At 37.7% G+C, this 24,195-nt stretch overlaps 1 pseudogene; it reads right to left on the bottom strand.

Moving 5' to 3' along the window:
• Window positions 1-9,218: 9,218 nt before the first annotated feature.
• LOC101319021 (mitochondrial import receptor subunit TOM20 homolog) lies at window positions 9,219-9,645 on the bottom strand (annotated as a pseudogene).
• Between the last annotated feature and the right edge of the window lie 14,550 nt (window positions 9,646-24,195).

Raw genomic sequence — 24,195 nt, 5'->3', positions numbered from 1 at the left:
GGAATGTTGAAGTCTCCAACTATGATAGTAGATTCATCTATTTCTCCTTGCAGTTCTATCAATTTCTGCCTCATGTACTTTAAGGCTCTGTTGTTAGGTACATACACATTAAAAGTTGCATGTCTTCTTGGAGAATGGATCCCTTTATCATTACGAAATGATTTTTTAAAATTCCTGTTAACTTTCCTTGCTCTGAGATTCATATAGCTATTCCTGCTTTCTTTTGATTACTCTTTCTTTTGTTATCATTTTCTCCATCTATTTACTTTTAATCTACATGTGTCTTTACATTTAAAGTAGGTTTCTTTAAATAGACACCATATAGTTAGGTCTTATTTTTTGATTCACTCTGAAAATCTCTGTATTTTAATTGGTGCATTTAGACCATTGACATTTAAAGTGATTATTGATATAGTCAGATTAATATATACCATATTTGTTACTGTTTTTTGTCACCCTCATTCTTTGTATTTTTGTCTTACACTATTCTTCTTCCATTCACAGTTTATTTCATATGATTCTATCTTCTCTCTTTAGTACGTGAGTTACACTTTTTAAAGAATTACTTTTTTGCTTGTTTGTTTACTGGTTGCCCTGGAATTTGCAGTATACATTTACAATTAATCAAGGTCCACTTTCAAATAACACTACACCACTTCACATGTACCTTGTAATAAAAGCAATAATCCTAATTCTTCCTTCATGTCCCTTTTGTCATTGCTGCCATTCGTTTCATTTATATATAAGCATATATACATGAGCATTATGTATGTTTATACATTACATAAGATATATAATCATACATAATCAAATACATTGTGTTGATATTATTATTTTGAACAAACTTTTGTCTATCAGATCAATTAAGAATAAGAAAAATGAAAAACTTAATTTTACCTTCACATTTCTTCTTCAACACTTTCTGTTTTGTGTAGATCTGAGCTTCTGACTTAATTTCATTATCTCTAGAGAACTTCTTTTAATATTTCTTGCAAGGTAGGTCTACTGGCAACAAATTTTCTCAATTTTTGTTTGTCTGAGAAAGTCTTTATTTCTCCTTCACTTTTGAAGGATAACTTCAGAGTACAGAATTCTGGGTTGGTTCAACACTGTAAATATTTCACTCCACTCCCTTCTTTCATGATATGTAATTCTTATCTTTGCTCTTCTATAGGGGTGTGTTTTATTTCCTCTGGCTTCTTCAGGATTTTTTCTTTATCTCTGATTTTCTAGTTTGAAGATATGTCTGGGTGTAATGATTTCAGAATTTATCCTGGTGTTCTCTGAACTTCCTGGATCTGTAATTTTGTGCCTGACATTAATTTGGGGAAATACTTAGTCATTATTTTTTCAAATATTTCTTCTTCTTCCTTCCTTCCTCCCTACCTCCCTCCTTCTTTCTTTCTTTCTTTCCTTGCTTCCTTCTTGCTTGCTTTCTTTCTTTCTTTGTCTTTGTTTGTTTCTTTCTATATTGCTTTGTTTGTTTCTTTATTTCTTTCTTTCTGATTTCTTCTTTCTTCTCCTTCTAGTATTTCCACCACATGTATGTTGCAACTTCTTTTTTTGTCCCATTTTCCTTGGATATTTTTTCTCCCCCCTTCAGTCTTTATTCTCTTCGATTTTTGTTTTATATGTTTCTGATTGAGATATTCTCAAGCTCAGAGATTCTTTTCCAGCCATGTCCAGTCTACTAATAAGCCTATCAAAGGCATTCTTTGTTGCTGTTACAGTGTTTTCGGTCTTTTATCATTTCTTTCTAGTTCTTCCATCTCTTTGCTTACATTACCCATCTGTTCTTGCATGTTGTCTACTTTATGCACTACAGTCCTTGCCATATTAATCATATTGATTTTAAATTCTTGGTTTGATAGTTCCAACATCTTGCCATGTCTGGTTTAATGCTTGCTCTTTCTCTTCAAATTTTAATTTTTGCCTTTTAATATGCCCTTTAATATTTTTTCTTGATAGCTGGATGTGAAATGGTGGGTAAAAGGAACTGTTGTAAATAGGCCTTTAGTAATGTAGTTGTAAGGTGTAGGGGGAAGTTCTATAGTCTTATGATGTGGTCTCAGTCTTTTTCTGAGCCTATGCTTCTGCTATGAAGTTCACAAGTGTTTCTCAGGTCTTTTTCTCCTCCTTAGCTAGGACAGGATAAATAGAGTGAGTTGGAATAGGGTTATTTCCCTTCCCCCTGGATCAGTCAGGCTGTTAATACCCCAGAAGGTTAGGCTATGGTTAACTAGTTTATTCTAAGGGCAGGTCTTGTTAAGAAGAGAATGTTCTGGTGTATTTTGAAATGGTTCCTCCTCCACCCCTCCCCCCACTCTCTGGGCTAGAAACATAAGATTTCCCCCCAGTATTTACCATGAGAACCTGGTCAAGCTCCTGGTGGTAAATCTCATGAAACTGTGGGGACCCTCCTAAGACTGGGTCTTCCTGCAGTTTTTAACTCTCAAAGTTGTTCACACTGAGCCTCCAGCAATTCATCAATTATGATTCAGTGTTTCCTACCCCAGCACTGGTTCCTAAGGTAGTTTCTGTTCATGAGTCTCTGCTCCCATAAGCTGTGACTTCATATATTCATCTGTCTGTGTCTCCAATCTTGAGGGCAGCAATTTGTTCTCCCATCTCTTATGGACACAAGAATAGCTTTTGAGTTTTCAGTCTCCAGCTTTTTACTTGTTATTAGGATGGAGCTCCTTATATGCAGAACTAGAAACTGGAATTTTTGTTTGTTCCCTTTACTTATGACTAGTGCTTCTGATATAGAGTTTAACAATTCACTAATTGAAGAACATTTAGATTGATTCCAGGTTTGGCTCTTACAAATAAAACTGCTATGAACATTCATGTACAGGGGTTTGTGTGAACATAAGTTCTCATTTCTCTGGGACAAATGTCCCAGAGTGCAGTTGCTGCGTCATATGGTAATTGCATGTTCAATTTTATAAGAAAGTGTCAACTGTTTTCCAGAGTGACTGTAATCTTTAATATGTGTGTGTGTGTGTGTGTGTGTGTTTACTGTGAAATGAAATGATCCATCATCACGCAGTAATTTTTTTCTTGTGATGAGAACTTTTAAGATTTACTCTCAGCAACTTTCAAATAGACAACAAAGTATTATTAACAATAGTCACCATGCTGTACATTGCATCCCCATGATTTATTTATTTTATAACCGGTGTTTGTACCTTTGACCACCCTCACCCAGTTTTGCCACCCCCACCTCTGAAAACCACCAATCTTTCTCTCTGTTCTCTTATTTATGAGTTTGATTTTTCTTTTTTAGCTTTTTAGATTCCACATATAAGTGAGATCATACAGTATTTGTTTTTCTGTCTGATTTATTCACTTAGCATAAATGTGCTTCAGTCATGTTGTTACAAATGGCAAGATTACCTTTTTTAATGGCTGAATAACATTCTTTTGTGTGTGTGTGTGTGTGTGTGTGTGTGTATACACACATATATCTGGCTGTTCAGTTTTCCCACTTATTGAAGAATGGTCCATTTCCAATTGTATATTCTTGGCTCCTTTGTTGTAAATTAATTGTGTGAGTTTATTTCTGGGCTCTTTATTCTGTTCCATTGTTCTGTGTGTCTGTTTTAATGCCAATATCATACTATTTTGATTATAATATCTTTGTATATAGTTTGAAATCAGGGAATGTGATGCCCTAGCTTTGTCCTTTCTCAAGATTGCTTTGGCTGGTCAGGGTCTTCTGTGGTTCCATACAAATTTTAGGATTGTTCTATTATTGTGGAAAATGCCATTGGAACATTGATCAGGATTGCATTGAATCTATAGGTTGCTTTGTGTAGTATGGACATTTTGGCAATATTAATTCTTCCAATCCATGAACATGGAATATCTTTCCATATATTTGTGTCTTTTTCAGTTTCTTTCATCAATGGCTTATAGTTTTCAGTGTACAGGTCTTTCACCTCTTTGGTTAAATTTATTCCTAGATATTTTATTCTTTTTGATGCAATTGTAAATGGGATTGTTTCTTTAATTTATCTTTCTGATAGTTTGTTATTGGTGTACAGAAATGCAACTGATTTTTGTACAATTATCCCTTGGTATCCTCAGGCATCTGGTTCCAGGACCCCTGTAAATACCCAAATCCACGGATGCTGAAGTCCCTTATATAAAATGGCACAGTATTTGCATATAACCTACACACTTTCTCCTATATACTTTAAATAATTTCTAGATTACTTATAATACTTAATACAATGTAAATGTTATGTAAATAGTTGCTGGCATGCAGCAAATTTGCATTTTGCTTTTTGAAAATTTCTGGAATTTTTTAATGAACGGTTTCAGTCTGCAGTTGGTTGAGTCCACAGATGCAGAACCCAAGGATATGGACAGAGGGTCAACTGTTCAATGATTTTGTGTTCTGGAACTTTACTGAATTTGTTTATTAGTTCCAATAGTTTTTTGTGGAATCTTTAGGGTTTTCTATATGTAATATCATGTCATCTGCAAATAGTGACAGTTTTACTTCTTTCTTTCTGATTAGGATGCCTTCCCCCCACCACCACAATTGCTCTGGCTAGGACTTTCAATGTTATTTTGAATAAAACTGGTGAGAGTGGGCATCCTTGTCTTATTCCTGATCTTAGAGAAAAAGCTCTAAGCTTTTCACCACTGAGTATGATGTAAGCTGTAGGTTTGTTATATATGGGCTTTATCATGTTGAGGTACATTCCCTCTATACCAAGTGTGTTGAGAGATTTTATCATAAATCGATGTTGAAAAATTTCAAATGCTTTTTCTGCATCTATTGAGATAATCATATCATTTTTTATTCTTCATTTTGTTAATGTGATGAATCACACTGATTGACTGGCAGATGTTGAACCATGCTGCATCCTTGGAATAAATCCCACTTGATGATCATATATGATCCTTTTAATGTATTGTTAAATTCAGTTTGCTAATATTTTGTTGAGGATTTTTGCATCTATGTTCATCAACAGGGCTATTGGCTTGTAATTTTGTTTTCTTGTGGCATTCTTTTCTGGTTTTGGTAACAGGGTAATGTTGGTCTTGTAAAATGTGTATGGAAATGTTCCCTCCTCTTCTATTTTTTTGGAAGAGTTTGAGAAGGATTGGTATTCTTTAAATGTTTTGTAGAATTCACCAGTGAAGTCATCTTGTCCTGGATTTTTGTTTGTTGTGTAATCTCTATATTTGGAGTGTTTAATACATTCACACTTCATGTAACTGATATGGTGGAAGTTATGTTTTCCACTTTGCTATTTATTTTCTATATGCCTCATGTCTCTTTTATTCTTCTTTCTTTACTATTTTTCAAAATAAAATTCTATACTGTACCATTTTAATTCAAGTGTTGATTTTTAAACAATTTTTGTTATTTTCTTAGTGGCTGGTTGCTCTGTGGATTACAATATGCATCTTAATTTATACCACAATCCACTTCATGTTAATTCTAACTTAATTTCAATAAAATGTAGAAACTTTATTCCATCCTAACTTCATTTCTGTCCTCCTCCTTTGTGCTATTGTCAGTATATTACATTCATATATGTTATAAGCCAAATGGTAGTGTTACAGTTATTGTTTTATATCCCATAGATTTTAGCTCTTAAATATTTCCTGAATCCATTCACACCTCTGTATCCATTCACATCTCCACTACTACCATTTCTTTCTCTCAACTGGTCTCACCACATCTATTCTCATTCCAGCCAGGTGGATCTAATTAAAATGCAAATCTGGTTAAAGTGTTCCCATCTTAAAACCTTCTCATTACCACCCATGGTGGTTTTCAAACCCAGTTGCAAATTTTTTGATACATCTCTCATGACCCCTCCCTTGAATCTAGGTGGGCTTGTAACTACTTCAAACAATATATATGGCAGAAGTAATGCCTTGTGTTTTAAAGGCTAGGTCTTAAAAGGCCATTGGCCTTTTTCCTGGGAACACTCTTTCTTAAGTCTTGAGCAGCCATATAAGCTGACTATGCTGGAAAAGACATTGGTAGTCACCCTGGCTGACAGTCTCACATGACATTATTAGTTTCAAATATCTGAAGCAGAAGACATTAAAGTATACTGAAGATAGAGTTTTAAAATACTTTAAAAATTCTATTCCAGGGCTTCCCTGGTGGCGCAGTGGTTAAGAATCCGCCTGCCAATGCAGGGGACAGGGGTTCGATCCCTGGTCTGGGAAGATCCCCCATGCCACGGAGCAACTAATCCCGTGTGCCACAACTACTGAGCCTGTGCTCTAGAGCCTGCGAGCCACAACTACTGAAACCCGCGTGCCTAGAGCCTGTGCTCCACAACAAGAGAAGCCACCGCAATGAGAAGCCCGTGCACTGCAATGAGATGTGGCCCCACTCTCCGCAACCAGGGAAAAGCCCGCGCGCAGCAACGAAGATCCAACGCAGCCAAAAAAAAAAAAATTCTATTCCAATGGATGAGCAAAACTAAGACCTTAGGTCAGAAAGATCAATCAAAACATTAAAATAGTCCTTTCTATAAGAGAAAAACACCTCTTAGAGAAGATCAAGTGTCTTTGCCTGAGGCCTCTGGAAAAATCTATTAAAGAGCAAGTGGATATCACTCTATTCAGCCTTGCTCTACTGAACAAATATCTTTTTTGACATTTATTTTTCCCAGCTTTATTGACATATAATTGACATATAACATTGTATAAGTTTAACATATAACATTGTATAATTGACATATAACATTGTATAACATGATGACTTGATATATATAAATATTGTGGTATTATTACCATGCTAAAGTCAGTTAACACATCCATCACCTCACATAGTTAATTTATGTGCGTGGTGAGAACTTTTAAGATCTACTCTCTTAGCAACTTTCAATCACACAATAAAGTATTGTTAAGTATAATCACCATGCTATAAATTAGATCCCCAGAATTTATTCATCTTATAATGGAAAGTTTGCACCCTCTTACTATCTTCACATATTCCATCTCCCTTCCCCAAACCCCTCCAATCCTGGTAACCACAATCTGCTTTTTAGTTTTTTGGGGGTTTTTTAGATTTTTTTTTTTTTAGATTCCACATATAAATGTTGTCATACAGTATTTGTCTTTCTGTGTGACTTACTTCACTAAGCATAATGCCCTCAAGGTCCATCCATATTGTCTTTTTAAAAATATTTATTTATTTATTTTTGGCTGTGTTAGGTCTTTGTTGCTGCGCGTGGGCTTTCTCTAGTTGCGGCTAGCAGGGGCTACTCTTTATTGTGGTGCACAGGTTATTCATTGTGGTGGCTTCTCTTGTTGTGGAGCATGGGCTCTAGGTGTAGGGGATTCAGTAGTTGTTGCTTACTGGTTCTAGAGGGCAGGCTCAGTAGTTGTGGTGCAAGGGCTTAGTTGCTCCATGGCATGTGGTATCTTCCTGGCCCAGGGCTTGAACCCATGTCCCCTGTATTGGCAGGTGGATTCTTAACCACTGTGCCACCAGGGAAGCCCCATGTTGTCTTAAATGGTAGAATTTCCTTCTTTTTTATGGCTGAATTGTACAATTCTATTGTACATATATACCACAACTTCTTTATCCATTTATCTGTTGACAGACACTTAGGTTAGTGCTGCAATGAACATGAGGATGCAGCTATCTCTTCAAGATAGTGATCTCATTTCCTTCAGATATATACCTCAAAGGGAGATTGCTGGATCATATGGTAGCTCTATTTTTTATTTATTTATTTTTTTTGCAGTATGCGGGCCTGTCACTGCCGCGGCCTCTCCCGTTGCAGAGCACAGGCTCCGGATGCGCAGGCTCAGCGGCCACGGCTCACGGGCCCAGCCGCTCCGCGGCATGCGGGATCCTCCCGGACCCAGGGCACGAACCCGCGTCCCCTGCATCGGCAGGCGGACTCCCAACAACTGCACCACCAGGGAAGCCCTATTTTTAATTTTTAAAGGAAGCTTCATGTGGTTTTCCATAGTGGCTGTACCAATTTACATTCCCAGCAACAGTGTACAAGAGTTCTCTTTTCTCCACATCCTTGTCAACATTTGTAATCTCTTGTCTTTTTGATTATAGACATTCTAACAGGTGTGGGGTGATATCTCATGGTTTTTTTGTTTTGTTTTGTTTTTAACTTGAAGGTTAAGTTTCAGATTAATTTAAAGAAGTAGTGATAGAACCATAATTTCAGTGAAAATCAACACAATTTATATCTTAAAAAAACAGTTCAGAAATACCAAGTCAGGCAAGCATGTAAAATTCAGAATATTAAAAAATGCAAGTGTGGTTGCCCAAACAGATATATCCCTCAGAAGAAGGTGGATTTGAAGATGCTGAACAGAACCAAAGAAATTAGAAGCTGAAAGGGAGGCTTCTCTGAATAAGCAGACCAATTCTCTCATTTTATAAAAGAGGTAAGTGGGCAGACATTAACTGCTGAAGCTCATTCATCTAGATTAGGGATGCACATAGATCTAATTTCCAGTGCTATTTGCAACTACATATATCTAAATGAGTTAGATAGTTATTAAGGAGATAACTATCCAGAACACATTAAGCCCACTGATTTAACCAAAACATGTCAAGATTAATATACATAGTGGAGGGTGAAATTGTTACTACAGTACAGCAGCACATCTCACATGTATAAAAGATTAAACAGGGCTTCCCTGGTGGCACAGTGGTTGAGAGTCTGCCTGCCGATGCAGGGGACGTGGGTTCGTGCCCTGGTCCGGGAGGAAAAAGATTAAACGGAAAGAATCAAAGATTTTAATGTTCACCTTTGATAAACACAATCAAGTTTCCATCCAGTTTTCTGATGTAAAGCAAAATGTACTTGCTTAAAAAAAATGTGCATTCTTCAGCTTTCTTCTACACTTTTTTGGCCATCTTTCAAAACTGAGCACTGAGTATTTGTAATGTAAACAATGTGATATGTATATTTTAATTGCATGTTTTAGGAATAAACAAAATCTAAATTTCAGTAACACACAGTGTATTTATAAAATGAAAATCTCTCTCAAAATATGCTTTTTACTGGGAAAAATAAATAAAACAGACAAATGGCTCTACACAAAGTAAAAATTAACTTTGGTAGATTTCAGTGTAGGACAGTCAAAAACAAGCATATTTGCCCTTATGTCCCCCACCCCACCCCCAGAGCTGCTCATCTTCTGAGTTAAGATTTTTAAAATATTTTAAATTGAGATAATTATGTTGACATTTTTTCTCATTCCACATCACCTTCAGTCAAGCTCTGAGCATTTATAATTAATTCTCTAATTGTTGGAAGCTTAGTCAAAAGCATCTGGAACACTGGTTGTTGAATTGTTAGCCCTAACACTTGCAATAACTGCTATGACTGTCCACACACAGCAACTGCATTTGTCAGGTGGTCTATACCCTTCTCAATATTCACCCTGGGCTAGTAACTCTTCACCAAGCCATAGTTATTGGAAAAAGAAATTCTGAATAGCTTCAGCATCTTTAAGGTCAGGTAACTTGGAAAGCCAACTCTCTCTTTGTCAAGCTTTTGTTTCTTTCTTCATTCTCACAGCCTGTTCTTGAATTTGGGGTCACTCTGTCTCGAGGTCAAAGTAAATGTAGTACCTGATGAAAAGTGTTCCACCCAAGATGGTGCTGTTCTGGCCCACCATCTTCTCTCCACGGAGGAGTGGGGTGGGTGGCAGTGGGGCCCCAAAAAAGCAATTGGCCCAGAACCTTCAGCAGATAGCTCCCCTCAGATCTGCTGCCCACTGTGAGGGACATGGAGAAAAACCTTATCGTGGTTTTGATTTGCATTTCCCTGATGATTAGTGATGTCAACCACATTTTCATGTACTTTCTGGCCAAGATATCTGTGTGTCTTCTTTGGAAAAAATGTCTATTCAGATCCTCTGCCCGTTTTTAAATCAGATTTAGGTTTTTTTAGTTTGATGTAGACCCACTTGTTGATTTTTGCTTTTGTTGTCATATCCAAAACATTCATTCCCAAGACTAATAACAAGGAGCTTTCCCATTTCCTTCTAGGGGTTTTATGGTTTCATGTTTTGTATTTAAATCTTTAATGTAATATTTTATGAGTGGTGTAAGGGAAGAGTCTGGTTTCATTCTTTTGCGTGTGAATATCCAGTTTTCCCAACACCATTTATTGAAGAGACTATCATTTCCCCATTGTATATTCCTGGCTCCTTTATTTCTGGGCTCTTGAATCTGTTCCATTGGTCTATGTGTCATCTTTTATGCTAATATCATACTGCTTTTTTTAAATTACAATAGCTTTGTAGTATAGTTTGAAATCAGTAATTATAGTGCCTCCAGCTTTGTTCTTTCTCAAGATTACTTTGGCTATTTGTTCTTTCTCAAGATTACTTTGGCTACATACAAATTTTAGGATTGTTTGTCCTACCATTGTGAAAAATGGCTTAGAATTTTGATGGAGATTGCATCAAATTTGTAGATTGCTTTAGGTAGTATGGAGATATTAACAATATTAATTCTTCTGATCCATGAGTATGGGATAGCTTTCCATTTGTTTTTGTTTTCTTCAGTTTCTTTCATCTAAGTCTTATAGTTTTCATTGTGCAGATGTCAATTCATTTGTAAAATTTGTTCCTAACTACTTTATTGTTTTTGATGCTATTGTGAATGGGACTTTTTTTCAGATAGTATGTTGCTATTGTATAGAAATACAACTAAATTTATGCATTGATTTTATATCCTGCAACTTTACTGAATTTGTTGTTAGTTTTTTTTGGGGGGTGGAGTCTTTGGGGTTTTCTATATTAAGATCATGTCATTTGCAAAGACAGTTTTACTTCTTCCTTTCCAATATGGATGTCTGTTCTTTTTTTGTCTTTTCTGATTGCTCTAGCTAGGACTTTCAGTACAGTGTTCAATAGGAGTGGTGAGAGTGGGCACACTTGTGCTCTTTCTGACCTTAGAAGAAAAGCTGTCAACCTTTTATCATTGGATAACGCTTGCTGTGGGTTTGGGCTTGTCATATATGGCTTTTGTTGTCTTGAGGTTCATTCTTCCTATACCCAATTTTTTGAGCTTTTAAAAAAAATTTTATGAAAAGATGTTGAATTTTCTCAAGCTCTTTTTCTGTGCCTATTGAAATGATCATATGACTTTATCTTTTATTCTATTTATATATCACATTGATTTGTATATGTTGAAACGTCCTTTCGTCACAGGGATAAATCCCACTTGATCATGGTGAATGATCCTTTTAATGTGCTGCTGAATTTGGTTTGCTGGTATCTTGTTGAAATTTTTTGCATCTATATTTATCAGGGATATTGACCTCTAGTTTTCTTTTCTAGTAGTATCCTTATTTGGCTTTGGTATCAGGATGTTGGCCTTGTAAAATAAGGAAGTGTTGGAAGTGTTCTCTCCTCTTTGATATTTTGGTAGAGTTTGTGAAGCATTGGTGTTAATTCTTTAAGTGTTTGATAAAATTCACCAGTTATCTGGTCCTGGGCTTTTCTTCATTGGTAGTTTTGATTTCTGATTCAATATCCTTCTAGTACTTGGCCTATTCAGACTTTCTATTTCTTTCTGATTCAGTCTTGGTAAGTTGTATATTTCTAAGAATATTTCCGTTTTTTTCTAGGTTGCCCGGTTTGTTGACAAATAATTTTTCAGAGTAGACTCTTATGATTTTTTGTATTTCTGTGGTATCAGTTGTAATGTCTCCTTTTTCATTTATATCTGATTTGGGTCTCCTCTCTTTTTTCCTTGGTTAGTCTAGCTAGGCGTTTGTCAGTTTTGTTTATCTTTTCAAAGAAAAAACTATGGTTAATATTTTCTTTGTTTTTCTGTTCTCTATTTCATTTACTTATACTCTAATCTTTATTATTTCCTCTCTTCTGCTAACCTTGAGCTTAATTTCTTATTTTTTTTCCAGTTCTTTGAGATGTTTTGTTGTTTTCTTGAGATTTTTTTCTCCCCTCGATGTGTATGTTTATAGCTATAAACTTTCCTCTAGAAGCGCTTTTGCTGTAACCCATAAGTTTTGGTAGTGTTTCCATTTTATTTATCTCAAGATGTTTTTTGATTTCTCTTTTGATTTCTTCTTTAATCCACTGGCTGTTCAGGAGCGTGTTGGAACAAATATATTTCAGCTTTGTTTGCTCCAACACTTTCACAGAACTTCTGTGAAGATTAAGTGAAATAATGACTAAATGTACAAAATGCCAAATGGGAACTTTTGTAATCATCATCATCACTCACTATACCCATCAAAATGAAACTAAGCTTGGGTCAGTTCAATGACAGGTATTTCAGAAGACATTGGAACAGTCAGGAGTGATGCACAGAGACAGAACATCTGGAGGTTTTGTTGTTGTTGTTTCCTATTAGGGTCCCTGTCCTAGTCATCCTGTGTCCCTATTCCTTACAGCAATGCGTAATACATACTGAACCCTCAATAACAGTGTCAAATGAGTAAACAACTGAATGAGTTCCCTGGGAAGGATTGAATCACTCTAGCATTCTGGGTAGTTTCTTGGGAGCCCACTTACTTTGATGAGAGTTAAGTAGTCTGGGGCTTCCCTGGTGGCGCAGTGGTTGAGAGTCCGCCTGCCGATGCAGGAGACATGGGTTCATGCCCCGGTCCGGAAAGATCCCACATGCCGTGGAGCAGCTAGTCCCGTGAGCCATGGCAGCTGAGCCTGCGTGTACGGAGCCTGTGCTCCGCAACGGGAGGGGCCACAACAGTGACAGTCCCGCGTAACGCAAAAAAAAAAAAAAAAAAAAAAAGAGTTAAGGAGTCTGGTGGAGATTTATGTTTGCAGGGCTATTCAGTTGGTTTTGCAACCTGTTGGCCTCCGTGGAATGATTATGAAAGTGTTTGTCTTTCTGGGATTGGGGAATTGACTTTTTTCTCCTCCAAAGATTTTATATATATATATATATATATATATATATATATATATATATATATATATATATATATATATATTTCCCCCCTGGGGTCCCCATACTTCCTAGGCAATGCAATGGGTTGAAGTCAGTTTCTCCCTAGTCCCCTGCTTTAGTATGGGAATAATCTAATTTTTCCTTGAATAGCTGTTGTTGTTCACTTTCCGCCACAAAATTATGAGAGCTTCTCAGTGCTACACCAAGAATAAGGGTCATAACACTCATTGAGAACACTGGACCCACATCCAACTGAAAGATGAAGTATATTCATTCATTCAGTATTCAAGGAAATGGCATCTGAGAACCTAATTGAAACTAATTTTTAAAAAAATTATAATAAATTAGCTGAATTTTGGTCACTTGAAAACTCTGAGGGAAAGAATATTTCTTTTCTTAACTGCAGGAAAGTAGATTCTAAATCTATTTAGACAAAAGGTTTTTTTATTCTTATATAATTACAAAGCGATAGGCATACAACAGAAAATCCACAAGAAATTTTGGTATGTAATTATCTTTGCTGATATCCTAAACTCACAGTTTTGAAACCAGCAATTGGCCAGACTTAGAACTCCCCTAAGTAGACTTTTCACAGCTTGCCACACTGGTAGAAAAGCCAGATGAGAAAATGGAAGATTCAAGTACTCTTACATGACAGAAGAGGACAATGCTTTCTTCTAGAATCACTATGGTCAGAAAAAAAAATAGATGAGCATACTTTATATGTTATTACCACTCTTCCTTTTAATACTCTTTTTATGTACTATATACATTTAATATGAAATCATGACTGATGCCAAACACAGGTAAGAACAATGAAAATTTAGAAGTACAACTTTGTAGTGTCTTGATATTACTGCTCAAGAATTTTGGTATGCAGATATTTAAAAATGTCCATTTTCACAAAATTCCATTTATTTATTTATTTATTTTAGTAAAGGTTCTAACAGAACCTAGCAATGCTCTGCATTGGGCCTAACCTTGAAAATCACTGTCTAGCTTCTGTCATCTAGTGGTCAGTGTACTTTAGAACACAATGACTCTAATGATCATTATGCTCTTTCTAAGACAAGTAATAGCTTCAAAAAAGAAAATGGTCATGACTGTTAAAGCAACTTTAAATGTATAACCCATAAACAAAACCAAAATAGCTAATATACCAAAGTACTTTAATACATCTAATGCATGTTAATATTTTGTAATACGTTTATCTTTACACATTCACATTCTTGAGCATTCTAAATGACTCAATTTAGTGAAGTTAATCTCACGCAGAGTTGAAAAGAAACAATTCATACTTAAGTACGAAGGGTCTAATAACCTTCACATCACTCATCCCGGTCCCCCAAATATCATGGGGTTTTTCATAACATTTTTTTCAAGTTATGTTCCTTTAATGTAAGCCTTTTTATTCTTCTTACCCCAAATGACCAAAATATAAAATCAAGTTATTGGAACTAAAATCGTAACAATCAGTATTAGATATCCATGTATTTCAGTATTCCAAAGACCTAAATGTGCAATGATTCCCAGCTGGCACATGAGGCCATGTGAGAGTCATTGCAGAGAAGGTCATAGCTCAGGCCACAGCAGTGGAGCTGCACTGCTAATCGGAGGAATTGTGAGATAGATTTCTGGGCCCAACATCAAGGAAGATCAGGCAAACACATAAAAATTAAAAATAAAAAGAAAGGAGGAAAAAGAAGCTTTCAAACACAAGCAAGCCAGAAAGAGACAAGGAGATCTAGTCAAGAGGCTCACTCCCTCTGCCTTAAAGAACTGAGAAAGAAAAAAAAAGCATAAAAAGAATAAAATCCAAACTCCATAGTTTTGTATGAGAAACAATATAGGGTATTGTCTCTCAGAGCCAGAATACAAGGATTTAGGTAGGACTCAAGGGAGGAAGTGGGTTGGCTCCTCTTACCATCACACGTACCAACATTAACCCATCTTTGCAACTCTGAGAGCTGCCAGGGGGAGATAAGTGGATAATGCTGCCACAAGGTGACACAACTATGATTCCATTGCACTGGTGAAAGTGGGGTGTTAAAGTCCCCTACTATGAATGTGTTACTGTTGATTTCCCCTTTTATGGCTGTTAGTATTTGCCTTATATATTGAGGTGCTCCTGTGTTGGGTGCATAAATATTCACAATTGTTATAGCTTCTTCTTTGATCAATCCCTTGATCATTATGTAGTGTCCTTCTTTGTCTTTTGTAATAGTCTTTATTTTAAAGTCTATTTTGTCTGACCTGAGAATTGCAACGCCAGGTTTCTTTTGGTTTCCATTTGCATGGAATATTTTTTCCATCCCCTCACTTTCAGTCTGTATCTGTCTCTAGTTCTGAAGTGGGTCTCTTGTAGACAGCATATATATGGGTCTTGTTTTTGTATCCATTCAGCCACTCTGTCTTTTGGTGGGAGCATTTAATCCATTTACTTTTAAGGTAATTATCGATATGTATGTTCCTATTCCCATTTTCTTAATTGTTTTGGGTTTGTTATTGTAGGTCTTTTCCTTCTCTTGTGTTTCTTGCCTAGAGAAGTTCCTTTAGCATTTGTTGTAAAGCTGGTTTGGTGGTGCTGAACTCTCTCAGCTTTTGCTTGTCTGTAAAGGTTTTAATTTCTCCATCAAATCTGAATGATATCCTTGCTGGGTAGAGTAATCTTGGTTGTAGGTTTTTCTCCTTCATCACTTTAAATATGTCCTGCCAGTCCCTTCTGGCTTGCAGAGTTTCTGCTGAAAGATCAGCTGTTAACCTGATGGGGATTCCCTTGTCTGTTGTTTGTTATTTTTCCCTTGCTGCTTTAAATATGTTTTCTTTGTATTTAATTTTTGATAGTTTGTTTAATATGTGTCTTGGCGTATTTCTCCTTGTACTTATCCTGTATGGGACTCTGTGCTTCCTGAACTTCATTAACTATTTCCTTTCCCATATTAGGGAAGTTTTCAACTATAATCTCTTCAAATATTTTCTCAGTCCCTTTCTTTTTCTCTTCTTCTTCTGGAACCCCTATAATTTGAATGTTGGTGCGTTTAATGTTGTCCCAGAGGTCTCTGAGACTGTCCTCAGTTCTTTTCATTCTTTTTTCTTTATTCTGCTCTGCAGTAGTTACTTCCACTATTTTATCTTCCAGGTCACTTATCCATTCTTCTGCCTCAGTTATTCTGCTATTGATCCCATCTAGAGTATTTTAAATTTCATTTATTGTGTTGTTCATCGTTGCTTGTTTCCTCTTTAGTTCTTCTAGGTCCTTGTTAAATGTTTCTTGCATTTTCTCTATTCTATTTCCAAGATTTTGGATCATCTTTACTATCATTATTCTGAATTCTTTTTCAGGTAGACTGCCTATTTCCTCTTCATTTTTTAAGTCTGGTGCGTCTTTATCTTGCTCCTTCATCTGCTGTGTGTTTTTCTGTCTTCTCATTTTGCTTACTGTGTTTGGAGTCTCCTTTTTGCATGCTGCAGGTTCGTAGTTCCAATTGTTTTTGGTGTCTGTCCCCAGTGGCTAAAGTTGGTTCAGTGTGTTGTGTAGGCTTCCTGTTGGAGGGGACTAGTGCCTGTGTTCTGGTGGATGAGGCTGGATCTTGTCTTTCTGGTGGGCAGGTCCACGTCTGGTGGTGTGTTTTGGGGTGTCTGTGGACTTATTATGATTTTAGACAGCCTCTCTGCTAATGGGTGGGGTTTTGTTCCTGTCTTCCTAGTTGTTTGGCATAGGGTGTCCAGCACTATAGCTTGCTGGTCATTGAGTGAAGCTGGGTGTGTTGGTGTTGAGATGGAGAGCTCTGGGAGATTTTTGCCATCTGATATTACGTGGAGCTGGGAGGTCTCTTGTGGACCAGTGTCCTGAAGTTGGCTCTCACACCTCAGAGGCACAGCACTAACTCCTGCCTGCAGCACCAAGAGCCTTTCATCCACACGACTCAGAATAAAAGGGAGAGAAATTAGAAAGGAAGAAAGAAAGAGAATAAAATAAAGTAAGGTAAAATAAAGTTATTAATATGGAAAAATAATTATTAAGAAAAAAATTTTAAGTAATAAAAACAAAAACAATGGACGGATAGAACCCTAGGACAAATGGTGAAAGCAAAGCTATACAGACAAAATCTCACACAGAAGCATACACATACTCACAAAAAGAGGAAAAGGGGAAAAAAATCATAAATCTTGCTCTCAAAGTCCACCTCCTCAATTTGGGATGATTTGTTGTCTATTCAGGTATTCCACAGATGCAGGGTACATCAAGTTGATTGTGGAGATTTAATCTGCTGCTTCTGAGGCTGCTGGGAGAGATTTCCCTTTCTTTTCTTTGTTCGCACAGCTCCTGGGACTCAGCTTTGGATTTGGCCCTGCCTCTGCATGTAGGTCACCAGAGGGCGTCTGTTCTTCGCTCAGACAGGATGGGGTTAAAGGAGCCACTGATTAGGGGGCTCTGGCTCACTCAGGCTTCGGGGAGGGAGGGGTACAGAGTGCGGGGCGAGCCTGCCGTGGCAGAGGCCAGCATGACGTTGCACCAGCCTGAGGTGCGCCGTGCGTTCTCCCAGGGAAGTTGTTCCTGGATCCCGGGACCCTAGCAGTGGTGGGCTGCACAGGATCCCTGGAAGGGAGGTGTGGAGAGTGACTTGTGCTGCAAGTGGCACAGCAGCCTTAGCGTCTCATGCCCGTCTCTGGGGTCCGTGCTGTTAGCCGCGGTTCGCACGGGTCTCTGGAGCTCCTTTAAGCAGCGCTCTTAATCCCCTCTCCTTGCACACCAGGAAACAAAGAGGGAAGTAAAAGTCTCTTGCCTCTTCGGCAGGTCCAGACTTTTTCCCGGACTCCCTCCCGGCTAGCCGTGGTGCACTAACCCCTTCAGGCTCTGTTCACGCCGCCATTCCTCTCCCTGCACTCGGACCTACGCCTGAGCCTCAGCTCCCAGTCCTGCCTGCCCCGGGGGATGAGCAGAGAAGCCTTTCGGACTGGTGAGTGCTGGTCGGCACCGATCCTCTGTGCGGAAATCTCTCCATTTTGCCCTCTGCACCCCTGTTGCTGCGCTCTCCTCCGCGGCTCTGAAGCTCCCCCCCTCTCCGCCACCTGCAGTCTACACGCTTGAAGGGGCTTCCTAGTGTGTGGAAACATTTCCTCCTTCACGGCTCCCTCCCACTGGTGCAGGTCCCGTCCCTATTCTTTTATCTGTTTATTCTTTTTTCTTTTGCCCTACCCAGGTACATGGGGAGTTTCTTGCCTTTGGGGAGGTCTGAGGTCTTCTGCCAGCGTTCAGTACGTGTTCTGTAGGAGTTGTTTCACGTGTAGATGTATTTCTGATGTATCTGTGGGGAGGAAGGTGATCTCCGCGTCTTACCCTTCCGCCATCTTCCCCCTCTCCCCTCTATTGCACTGGAAGATGAGACTGCCACTTGGCTTCCTCATGTCACTGAGGCAGGAGACAAATGGGTTGTACTGACAGTGGGGAAAGGAGAGCTATGTCTGGAACCCAGGGGATTCTCTGAGGTGTCTCATAGTACTCCATGCTTAGTAGAAAGGTTAGTAGAAAATTACAGCTACCAAGAAAAATGGCACGACTGCTGAGGGTGCAGATCCTTCCGTGATGAAGATCTTGGTCACCGGTCAGGTAGAAAACCCCAACGAGATGAAGTGCTAGTGAAGGCCAAAGAAATATGGAATGGGTAAAAGCAGAAGTTATAAATACTAGCTAAGGCCATGTGACCAGTCACAGAAAAGAGGACAGAGCAGCTAAATATATCATCTCCTTCCTTTTGCTGGTATGTGTTTATATATAGAGAGTAAGCATTTTCTTTTCTTTCCTCCTTATTTTATACAAGTTTTATTGGAGGTTAATTATACCTTTTTGTAAGAGAATTTTCAAATGGTACTATGATTGATTTGGGGGGAGTAATCTACATAGTCCAGTGACAGATAACTGACTGCTAAGACTTTGTGTCTCTGATTTTGTGGAGAGGGTGGGTGCATCAATTGCAAATAAGATAGTTACACGCCATTAAATAGAAAAATGGAGTTGGTTGGTGGCCACATAGGAGCTCACACAGGTGTAGCAGGTATGTTGATGGTGCCAGTGGTTCAATTATTGTCTCTCAGTTCCAACTTGTCCTTTAGCTGGCATACCCATTCTGCTTTTGCCAGCTGGCTGTTAGCTCTGCCAATAAAGGATGCTAGAAGGAAACTGCAAACTGAAGAGGAAGAGTGAGTGACTGACTACTCCTTCTTATGTTCTCATTTCTCATACCCACATTCCAACAATTTCTTTACCCTGACAGTGGTGGTTCCTTCCCATAGCAGCAGCTAAACCCAGTTTGCAGTTTTCCCAACACAAGCAGAACCCCAGGTACACTGTGCCAGCTCCATACACCACCCCCACAGACCTTACCTCCAGGCCTAGAAACACCACCATTGACCATTTGGCAATCCCTGTTCAGAAATCTGAGATCAAACCACACAGGGACCCTTCCCTAAGATTCTATGTTTTAATAATTCAAACTTGTACTCTTTGTTCCCTCAGCCTGGGGAAACTACAGTTGTTACCCTCATGATACTTGAAACAGCAGTTCTCAAACTGTGGTGCCAGGATCAGCAACATCAGCATCTCCTGGGAACTGGTTAGAAATACAGATTCCCATGCACCACCCAACCTACTGAGTCAGTGGCTCAGATGGTGTGAGCAGGAATCTGTTTAGCACTCCAGCTGACCCTGATGCATGCTGAAATTTGGGAATCACTTCCCACTGCCTCAGAGTTCTCATTTCACTCTTTTGGTTGCCTAGTTAACAGTATAGTTAACTATTCGTTATATTAAACTCTCTGTTTAAATAACTGGTGTGTGATACCCTAATACTGTAGCATTCTAACAAATGTTTAAAGTAGTTATCAACACTAATCCTTCTTAAACTCTTCCAAAAAATAGAAGAAAAGGGAACATTTCCCAACTCATTTATATGAGGCCACCATTACCAAAGCCAGCCAGAGACGTCACAAGACCTATATTTCTTATGAATATAGATGCAAAAATCCTTAAAAAGAAAAAAATTTCATTGAATCCAGCAACATATTAAAGGGTTTGTGTAACATGACCAAGTGGGAATTATCCCAGTAATGCAAGGGTAGATCAACATGTGAAAATCAACCAATGCAATACACTACAAAATAGAATGAGGGAAACCACCCCCACAATCATCTCAATGCAGAAAAAGCATGTGACAGAATCCAACATCGTTTTATTATAAAACAAACAACAAAAACAACACTCAACAAACTAGGAATAGAGGGGAACATCCCACAACATGGGAAGAAATGGACAAATTCTTAGAAAAGCACAACTTCCCGAGACTGAACCAGGAAGAAATAGAAAATATAAACAGACGAATCATAAGCAGTGAAATTGAAACTGTGATTAAAAATCTTCCAACAAACAAAAGCCCAGGACCAGATGGCTTCACAGGCAAATTCTATCAAACATTTAGAGAAGAGCTAACACCTATCCTTCTCAAATTCATCCAAAATATAGCAGTGGGAGGAACACGCCCAAACTCATTCGACAAGGCCACCATCACCCTGATACCAAAACCAGACAAAGAAGTCACAAAGAAAGAAAACTACAGGCCAGTATCACTGATGAACACAGATGCAAAATTCCTCAACAAAATACTAGCAAACAGAATCTAGCAGCACATTTAAAGGACCATACACCATGATTCAGTGGGGTTTATCCTAAGAATGCAAGGATTCTTCAATATACGCAAATTAATCAATGTGATAAACCATTTTAACAAATTGAGACAGAAAAACCATACGATCATCTCAATAGATGCAGAAAAAACTTTCAACAAAATTCAACACCTATTTATGATAAAAACCCTCCAGAAAGTAGGCATAGAGGGAACTTACCTCAACATAATAAAGGCCATACATTACAAACCAACAGCCAACATTGTTCTCAATGGTGCGATATTGAAACCATTTCCTGTAAGATCAGGAACAAGACAAGGTTGTCCACTCTCACCACTCTAATTCAAAATAGTTTTGGAAGTTTTAGCCACAGCAATCAGAGAAGAAAAAGAAATAAAAGGAATACAAATCAGAAAAGGAGAAGTAAAGTTGTGGTTGTTTGCAGATGACATGATACCATACATAGAGAGTCCTAAAGATGCTACCAGAAATCTACTAGAGGTAATCAATGAATTTGGTAAAGTAGCAGGATACAAAATTAATGCACAGAAATCTCCTGCATTCCTATACACTAATGATGGAAAATCTGAAAGAGAAATTAAGGAAACACTCCCATTTACCAATGCAACAAAAAGAATAAAATACCTAGGAATAAACCTACCTAAAGAGACAAAAGACCTGTATGCAGAAAACTATATGACACTGATGAAAGAAATTAAAGATGATACAAATAGATGGAGAGATATACCACGTTTCTTGGATCGGAAGAATCAACATTGTGAAAATGACTCTACTACCCAAAGCAATCCACAGATTGAATGCAATCCCTATCAAACTACCAATGGTATTTTTCATAGAACTAGAAGAAAAAAATTCACAATTTGTATGGAAACACAAAAGACCCCGAATAGTCAAAGCAGTAATGAGGAAAAAAAATGGAACTGGAGGAATCAGACTCCCTGACTTCAGACTATACTACAAAGCTACAGTGTGGTACTGGCACAAAAACAGAAATATAGATCAATGGAACAGGATAGAAAGCCCAGAGAGAAACCCACGCACCTCTGTTCAACTAATCTATGACAAAGGAGGCAAGGATATACAGTGGAGAAAATAAAGTCTCTTCAATAAGTGGTGCTGGGAAAACTGGCCAGGTATATGTAAAAGAATGAAATTAGAACACTCCCTAACACCATATACAAAAATAAACTCAAAATGGATTAGAGACCTAAGTGTAAGACCAGACACTATAAACCTCTTAGAGGAAAACATAAGAAGAACATTCTGACATACATCACAGCAAGATCTTGTTTGATCCACTTTCTAGAGTAATGGAAATAAAATAAAAAATAAACAAATGGGACCTAATGAAACTTGAAATCTTTTGCAAAGCAAAGGAAACTACAAACAAGACGAAAAGACAATCCTCAGACTGGGAGAAAATATTTACTAACGAATCAACTGACAAAGGATTAATCTCCAAAATTTTCAAGCAGCTCATACAGCTCAATATCAAAAAAACAAACAACACAATCCAAAAATGGGCAGACCTAAATAGACATTTCTCCGAAGAAGACATACAGATGGCCAAGAAGCACATGAAAAGCTGCTCAATATCATTAATCATTAGAGAAATGCAAATCAAAACTACAATGAGGTATCACCTCCTCACACTTAGTTAGAATGGGCATCATCAGAAAATCTACAAACAACGAATGCTGGAGAGGGTGTGGAGAAAAGGGAACCCTCTTGCACTGTTGGTGGGAATGTAAATTGATACAGCCACTATGGAGAACAGTATGGAGGTTCCTTGAAAAACAAAAAATAGAATTACTATATGAGCCAGCAATCCCACTACTGGGCATAAACCCAGAGAAAACCATAATTCAAAAAGACATATGCACCCCAATATTCATTGTAGCACTATTTACAATAGCCAGGTCATGGCAGTGACCTAAGTTTCCATCGACAGACGATGTGGCACATATATACAATGGAATATTACTCGGCTATAAAAAGAAACGAAATTGAGTGAGGTGGATGGACCTAGTCTGTCATACAGAGTGAAGTAAGTCAGAAAGAGAAAAACAAATACCGTATGCTAACAGATATATATGGAATCTAAAAAAAAAAAAAAAGTTCTTAAGAACCTAGGGGCAGGACAGGAATAAAGACGCAGACGTAGAGAATGGACTTGAGGACACAGGGAGGGGTAAGGGTAAGTTGGGATGAAGTGAGAGAGTGGCATGGACTTATATATACTACCAAATGTAAAATAGCTAGTGGGAAGCAGCTACATAGCACAGGGAGATCAGCTCGGTGCTTTGTGTCCACCTAGAGGGGTGGGATAGGGAGGGTGGGATAAGGAGGGTGGGAGGGAGGGAGATGCAAGAGGGAGGAGATATGGGGATATATGTATATGTATAGCTGATTCACTTTGTTATAAAGCAGAAACTAACACACCATTGTAAAGCAATTATACTCCAATAAAGATGTTTTTTTTTAAAAAAGACAACCACAAATGGTACAGGGCACTGGATAACTACATGAAAAAGGATAAATTAGGACTTCTATCTCACACCATATACAAAAAATTTACCCAAATGGATTAAAGACCTAAATGTAAGAGATACAACTATATAACACTTAGAAGGGAAAAATAGTTGTAAACCTTCATGACCTTGGATTAGTCAATGGTTTCTCAGATATGCCACCAAAAGCAAAACTGACAAAAGAAAAAAATAAATAAACTGGACTTTATCAAAATCTGTGCATGAGAGGACACTATCAAGAAAGTAAAAAGAAAAACCACAGAATGAGAGAAAGTATTTATAAACAGTATATCTGGTAAGAGTCTACATCCAGAATATATAAAGATCACTTACAAGCCAACAACAAAAGATAATCCATTTTAAAAATGGGCAAAGGATTTGAATACACATTTCTGCAAAGAGAATATTCAAATGGCCAGCAAGCACACAAAAAGATTTTGGAGTTAGATAGTACAGATGGCTAAACAATATTATGACTATACTAAAAAACACTGAATTGTACTTTTAAAGTGGTTAAAATGGTAACTTTTAAGATGTGTGAAAAAAGAAAACAAATGGATAAATTCATTACTTTGGATTTGATAACAGATTCTTAGATATGACACCATACAAAACACCAAAAAGAAAAAAAGCTGATAAATCGGACCTAATTAACACAAACTTTTGTGCATCAAAGGACACCATAAAGAAACAGAAAAGCCAACCCACAGAATGGGAGAAAATATTTGCAAATCATACATCTGGTAAGAGTCTGGTGTCCAGAATATATAAAGAACTCTTACAACTCAACGAGAACAAACATCTTGATTCAAAAATAGGCAAAGGACTTGAATAGACATTTCTCCAAAGAAAAGATATAAATGGCAAATAAGCACAAAAAGATGCTCAACATCATCATCATAAGGGAAATGCAAATCAAAACCACAGTGAGATACCACTCTAAACTCACTAGGATGTCTATAAACAACAACAAAACAGAAAATAATAAATGTTGGCAAGGATACAGAGAAATTGAAGCCCTCTTACATTACTGATGGGAATGTAAAATGT

This window comes from Tursiops truncatus, chromosome 6, assembly GCF_011762595.2.
Source record: "Tursiops truncatus isolate mTurTru1 chromosome 6, mTurTru1.mat.Y, whole genome shotgun sequence".
In the NCBI taxonomy this organism is placed as follows: Eukaryota; Metazoa; Chordata; class Mammalia; order Artiodactyla; family Delphinidae; genus Tursiops; species Tursiops truncatus.
Note: the sequence above shows the minus strand (reverse complement) of the source record. Positions and strands in the feature narration are given on the sequence as shown.